A 7,459-nucleotide genomic window follows, 5' to 3' on the forward strand; every position below is an offset into this window, starting at 1 on the left:
TATAATATGAGAGCTTTTTAAGAGAAAAAGGCAATCATTTAGGGATTTTTCTAATAATAAAATGAATGCCTCCCCCCACACTTAAGATGTACATTGCCCACAATGTACAAAGATAAGTATTATAAAATAAAAATAAGATAGGGAGAGAAGTGAAACTTCCTATATGATGAATTCTTCGAACTAGAGTTTTGGAGAGTAATCGGTTCGAGAGTGGAGGAGGATACTCGGGCGGTCGTAGAGGTTCATTAGTCCATAAGTCCTGTGCCAATAAAATATTATATCTAGTCGTAGCTATGGTCGTGATCAAGCAGGACATGACAGACGTGGAGAACCTTTCCCGGTGGAGTGTTAGTTCCTATGCGATGATTAGCTTAAGATCTCTATATAATTGTGACAAAATCAAGAACTTTTTAAGGGATATTAGGAAGAATAATTACTTATAAAGAAAACCGAAGTTGATAATTAAAAATAAAATTCTAAAATCTACTAAAAAATAAACAATAAAAATAAAAATAAAAAGTAGTTTTAATAAAAATTAAAAACATAAAATAATAAATAAATGTTTCTAAACATCTTCATCGCTGGATGGTTCGCGAGGTGGGACTGGCGATGATATGTGAAGGTGCTGACAAATCTGCTGTAGAGTAGCATCAATGTTGTCAGATCGTTGAAAACACTGCTGCTCGAATTGGGTGAGGCGCTCAGAGATGTCAGCATATGAAGCCGCCGCATGAACTGGACGAAAGGGTAGTGGTGGCTGAGTCGGTGGGTCCTCATGCTGTGGGGGGACATCATCAGGAATGTCCTCGTAGACCTCCTCCTCGGTAGATTGAGCGAAACGATACTGGGGAGGGTAGGTTCCGCGGTGCCTCTCGATCATCCTCATGCTAAGCATGCTCGAGATGCCTTGTGGAGACATCTGGACGATGAGGGTGAGGGATGATTCTTGGGCCGAGGTGTTGAGGAGCCCGAAGTGTCGTGCCAGTCGAGTCACGTAGGGGCCAATGGAGATGACCCCCTTCCGATGCCGCACCGTCTGGTGCTGAATCGCAAGGGCAATGAAATAGGCAAGGTCGATGACGTGCCCTTGCGACATGCACCATAAGAAGTAGACGTCGTGGGTGTTGATGACGCCAGTGCTCTCTCGCCTCTCTATAATCGTGTGAACTAAGCGTGTAAGTACCTCAGGGATGGTGGGAGAACTGATGCCTTGGAGCGGCTAGGATTGTACAAGGCCGTACTAGGGGCCAAAGTGTGCCAGCACTTCGAGGGAGAGAAATGTATGTGGCGACTGAGAGCATGTAGTTCATTCTCCTCCCTAAACTCCTCCGTTTATAAGCCTAGTACAGCACCAAACTCTGGGACGCTTAGCTGGCGGATTAATTCGCCTAGGTGAAATTGACCGTGTCGGGATCATCGTACCTTGTCATTACAGTTTAAAGATGAAACATTGAGCAGAGTTCCATTGTGAGCTCGAGCCATGTCGGCTCGATAATCTCAAAGAACAGCTCCCAAGGGTCGGTGGTTAGGAGAGCTCGAATCGCGTCAGCCATCTGAACTTGTTCTATGGTAGCCAGTTGATACATCGGCCCGCAATTAAGGGTTGGGCCCGAAGTATTTGGAGCAGTTCTTCCTAGGGCCCTCAGGGGAACTGTAGGAGAAGGTGATGAATTTCCACAGTTGGACTCGCAAAAGATGACGCTCCCTTTCTTTTCTTTGAAGAGGGGACAGTGAATTTCTTCCCTCGTGAAGACGACATCGTATACCTATAATTTGTAAAGAAGAATAATAGTAAATACATGAATTTGGAAAGCCATGAATTTAAACTACTAATTTCAGCCAAAATATGGACCAAACTCAACCAACAAAATTCTTTTTGATAGCATAATTTTGTGACATTGTAAGGGCATGAGGGTGGGCATAATAATGGCATGTGAATGATAAAGGAATGAAGCTTTCCTAACAACCTACATTAACATAAAATGCATGATAAATAATCTAATAATGCAGAAAATAATGAACAAAATGAACATAGTATGATAAAAATAACAATTATTTTAAGAATAAGCATTAAAAATAAGTAGAATAGAGGTGAAAAGAGTGAACAAACGCTAAGGGAGAGAGATTGGGAGTAAAAAATGGAGTGAGAAGCGGCGCACGGGTGTGGCAAGGAGGCCGTGTGGACTTGCAGCAGCTAGGATTAGGGTTTTTTGAGTGGGGAAGACAATGAATAGTGAGCCTATTTATAGATTTTGGGACACATGGCCATGGGACACACCCGTGTGCCTCAATTTTAGCCCATGTGTTTTGTGTTTTTCCTATTTTGGTGCGTCTAAAATTCAACACATGCCCGTGTGCCTCGAGCGTATTGGTGAACACGGCCGTGTTGCATATCTGTGTCTAGCTTCGTTTGCTTCTTCCACGCCCGTGTATGCAAGCCCCACGCCCGTATTAATTTTACAGGTTCGACCACGGGTGTTAGACACGGGTGTGTCACACGCCTGTGCTGTTTTAATAGGTTCGTCCACGGTTCTTCCACACGAGCGTGTCACACGCTCTTGTTATTTTGGCAAGCTCGACCACTGCCATATCGCACGACTGTGGCGTTTTATCGTAGCCCGTGTTGGGGAAATCTTTTGCCCTGTTTACACACGGCCTTAAACACGCCCGTATGCTTGGCCGTGTCTTTGTGGAAAACCCTGTATTCAAGATTTCTATTAGTAGGTTAGGAGTTAAATACCAAAATTTAAAGAAATTAATAATGTTAGTGCTCGGGTTGCCTCCCGAGAAGTGCTTATTTATAGTCTAAGCTCGACTTACCTCTTCAGTGAATGGTCATGGTGGTTTGAGGAGTTTATACTCCTCATTCCTGCTATCAATCTCATCAAAATAAGGTTTTCATTGGGTGTTGTTTACCTTAAAAGTGCCGAACTTGAGATGACCCACCTCCATCGTACCGAATGGAAAAATACTAAGTACCGTAAGAGGGATTTCCTCTTCGGTGTGGTAGTGTCAATGTGGGGATCCGCGACATCTAATAAGACCTTATCATCAACCTTAAGTTGATTTGGAGAGGTATCGGGCTCGTTTTGGCGTAGTTTCAGTTTGTCGGGTGTTCTTGGTTTGTGTGTTCGCCATTCGTCGAGTTCCTCGATTTGTAGTCTTCGATCTTCATGAACAGGTCCTCTACTATTTCTTGAGAATGACTCGTGTGCTTTCTTCAGACTCATTTTCTGCAAAGGAGGTTGCACCGTATTATTAGTTTTAGTAGGATGGTTTAAATAATTACCTTCAATCCCTGATGTGTTGCCAGAATTGCGAGCTTGAAGGGTGATTGTTTCGTCTCCCACTCGGAGTGTGAGTTCACCTGTGCCAACATCAATGTTAGTTTTAGCAGTTGCTAAAAATGGCCTTCCTAGGATTAAGAGAGTGTTGCTATCCTCTTTTGTGTCTAAAGAAAGTCAACGGGAAATATAAATTTATCGATTTTAACTAGCACATCTTCAATAATACCTCTAGGGAATCTTATAGTTTTATCTGCTAATTGAATGCTCATCCTAATCTGTTTGGGTTTTCCGAGACCCAGTTGCTTAAACATTTTGTAAGGCATGACGTTGATACTAGCCCCTAGATCAGCCAATGCATAATTAACGTCTAAACTACCCATTAAGCAAGGAATCATAAAACTCCCTGGATCTTTTAGTTTGTTGGGTAGTTTATTTTGGAGAATGGCCGATCAAACTACGTTCAGCTCCACATGCGACGCCTCGTCTAACTTTCACTTATTTGCTAAAAGCTCCTTTAAAAATTTCATTGCGTTTGGCATCTGCGATAGAGCTTCAATAAATGGTAAGTTAATGTGTAATTTTTTTAAGAGTTTAGGGAATTTACCAAATTGTTCATCTGAGCGGTCTTTCCTTGTCGCGTTGGGGAATGGCACACGAGGTTTATATTCGATAGTCACTGGTTTGTTTTTATTATAATCTACCTCACCTTGACCTTTGCTTACCACAGTTTTGTGCCTCGGTTCTGGTTCAGGCTCAACGAGTTTTTTTTCATCTTGAATATTAATTGCGTTGAGCTATTCCCTTGGGTTAGGTTCGGTATTACTTGGCAAACTACCTTGTGGTCGTTCAAATATTAGTTTGGAAAACTTGCCAATCTGAGTCTTGAGCCCTTGGATCGATGCTTTTTGATTCTTAAGTGCTGTCTCGGTGTTCTGAAAACAGGTTTCTGACACTGATATGAACTTTGAGAGCATCTCTTCAAGATTTGGCTTCTTTTCCTATTGGTAGGGTGGTTGTTAGTAGCCTGGAGGATGTTGTGGTCTTTGATTTCCTTGACCGCCCCACGAGAAATTGGGATGGTTCTTCCAACCTGCATTGTAAGTGTTACTGTATGGATTGTTTTGAGGTTGAGGATTATTACCTATGTAATTTAATTGCTCGTTATCCATGTTGTGGCCATAAGGTTGATATTTTGAATGGTTTGTTCCATTGCTACTTGCTTCGCATTGTATTACTGGGTGAACCTGTGAAAAATTAAGAAAACCATCAATCTTTTTATTTAAGAGTTCTACCTGATTAGAGAGCATGGTGACCAAATCGACGTTATAAACGCTGACTATTTTTGTTGGCTTTGTCCTCATGACTTGCCACTGATAGTTATTCAATGGCATCTCTTCTATAAACTCATAGGCATCTTTCGGTGTTTTATTGTTGATGGTTCCGCCAGCAGCTGCGTCAACCATTTGCCGAGTCGAAGGATTCAGACCATTGTGAAATGTTTGTACTTGGAGCCAAAGCGGTAACCCATGGTGAGGGCACCTTCTCAAAAGGTCCTTGTATCTCTCCCATGCATCTTAGAGTGTTTTTAAATCCATTTGCATAAAAGAAGAGATATTATTACGTAATTTAGCCGTTTTAGTAGGCGAAAAATATTTTAGTAAAAATTTTTCGGTCATTTGTTCCCAAGTAGTAATTGACCCTTGTGGTAATGAGTTCAACCACTGTTTAGCTTTGTTCCTCAATGAAAAAGGGAATAACTGAAGACGAATGGCATCATTAGAAACGCCATTGATTTTAACTGTATCGCAAAATTCCAGAAAGTTTGCTAAGTGAGCATTGGGATCTTCATCCTGCAAACCATCAAACTGAACAAATTGCTGTATCATCTGAATAGTGTTAGGTTTTAATTCAAAAGTATTTGTAGCTACAGCAGGTCTTGTGACAGCCCTAAATTGACCCTAGTCGGGAAGTGGTTTCGGGACCACAAAACCGAGTTATGAAAATAATTAATTGTTATATTCTATGCTTATTATGTGTGTACATGCATATGTGGAAATTTCATTCCCTAATTTTGCCAATTGTATGAGGAATTATTAAATAGGGATCAACATGAGACATGGTGAAATATGATAGGCTAATTTTAAAGGGCTTATTAGTGCATGTCAACACAAAGGTGGACTTGCATGTCAAATTTGCCCAATTCCCTTATAGTGGCCGGCCAAGATGGATTGATGATGGGCAATTTATTTGTTGAATTAGATATTATAATAGGAAATTGGGTTATTGGAGACATAATGAATTAAAGAAAGAATAAAAAAAAAGAGAAAGGAAGCCACTATCATATCATCTTCTCCATTGTCGAAACTGGAGAAAGAAGAAAAAGAGAAAAGCTTGGCTAAGGTTCGGCCATTGGGAGTTAGATTAAGGTTAGTCTTTTGTTTGGTTTTTGATAATTTTCACATTTTTGATATCATTGCTTTGTGTTCTTTAAAACCCATGGTTCAATTTTGTGAATTGATGATGATTTTGTGTTTTGCCATTGATGAGTGCTTGAGCTTTTTGATAGTTGTTGATGAAAAATGAAAGATATGTTAAAGATTAATATGTTTTGTGTTGAAGTTTTTGGTGATTTTGAGTAGTTAGGGCTAAATTACAAAAATAAATTTTTGAAGGACTCAAAGGTGAAATAAATGAAATGTATGGACTTATATGGGTACTAGGAAGATTCGGCCCTTAAGGAGTGTGACCAAATTTTGTGTATTTTGTGTTTTGTGGAATAAAGACTAAATTGTGAAAGTGCGAAATATTAGGGGTAAAAATGTAATTTACCCATTTATGCGTTATTAGACTAAATTGAATGAAAATATGTTAAAATGAGATTTATTTGAATATGTTAAGATCAAGAAACCAAGAAATTGGATTTAGATCGGGGAAAATCGAAAGTAGTTGAGTAGCCGATCAATTAGTCGACGACATCCGAAGAAAGTTTATAAGCAATTAGATATTAAAATTTCGGAATAAATGTTAGTTATATATGCTGAAATGGAAATATGATAAATGTATATATAGCTGAATGTGATATGTGTGAATTATATGTTAAATTAAGGCTTGGTAAGCTAGCTATTAAGGTGAAATGCTAATGTTAGTATTTGATTTGGTAATAATCTGTTTGGGGACAGCAGCAGTAAGATGATTTTGGAAAATCGCCATAATTTGTAGGAGTTGAATTAGAAGCTGAGTGAATTATGTAATTAAAGCTTGAAGAGTCTATTTTCTTACAAAAGAAACTATAAAAACAAAAGAGTTACCGATCTTGAGATATTTGAAGTATTGTGGGGCTGAGTCAAAATGACTACTAGATTCCCTGTTCTGTTTTTAGAAAATCATTATAAATTGTACAAAAATGATTATAAGATAAAATTTATATGCTTAGACTCCTTAATGAGTCTAGTTTCAAATGAGATCAAATACAACACATTTTGAATTCTGTAAAATGAGAAATTTGATTCGTAGTGAAGAGTGGTCAGAATAGTCAAACAGTGAAACAGGGGAAACTTTAAGAAAAATCTGGTATTGATTGGCCAAGCCTAAAATTCTGAAAATTTTATGGATGGAAGATATACGAGTCTATATTCAGGGAAAATTAACGGAAAGTGATTTGGAGTTTAGTAGCTCCAGTTATAAATAATTTAGTAACTGCTGCTCAGGAAAACAGCTCGTAGTGAATATGTGATTTTGTTGTAAACATTAATGAAAATTTGCCAATGAATTATTTATTGATTATTATAAAGCTTACTATAATCTATGTGTGTGAAAGTCGGATCAATATATATATTATTCTGAAAGTAATACTTGAATAGTCGATTAATGACTATTTTAAATTTTGTTGAACTTAAGCTCAAGAGCAAAGGGGAACTAGATCCGATAAAGGGAAGGAAAAAGTAATTGAATAGCCATTGAAGTCGTTCGACAACATCTGAGGTAAGTCTTCGAGTAATGACCCTACTTGAATTATATTGAAATGATTAGTCATACTATGATGGATAGTCGAATGTGCATAGAGACTATGTTATAAAGCCAATTGAAATCACGCTCTTTGTGTGTGGCTATTGAGCCGAAATTGGAAAGGTTTAATAAATGCTTTGTGTTTGAGCCTTAGTAACGAAAGTGAA

At 38.6% G+C, this 7,459-nt stretch overlaps 1 non-coding gene across 1 annotated transcript; it reads left to right on the forward strand.

Annotated features, from left to right (window-relative positions):
- The first annotated feature begins 4,808 nt into the window (after nt 1–4,808).
- On the forward strand, nt 4,809–4,915 carry LOC121217482 (small nucleolar RNA R71). The gene has a single exon (XR_005913565.1). It is a non-coding gene; the product is annotated as a small nucleolar RNA R71 (small nucleolar RNA).
- Nucleotides 4,916–7,459: the final 2,544 nt, after the last annotated feature.

Source organism: Gossypium hirsutum, chromosome A02 (genome assembly GCF_007990345.1).
Source record: "Gossypium hirsutum isolate 1008001.06 chromosome A02, Gossypium_hirsutum_v2.1, whole genome shotgun sequence".
Lineage (NCBI taxonomy): Eukaryota > Viridiplantae > Streptophyta > Magnoliopsida > Malvales > Malvaceae > Gossypium > Gossypium hirsutum.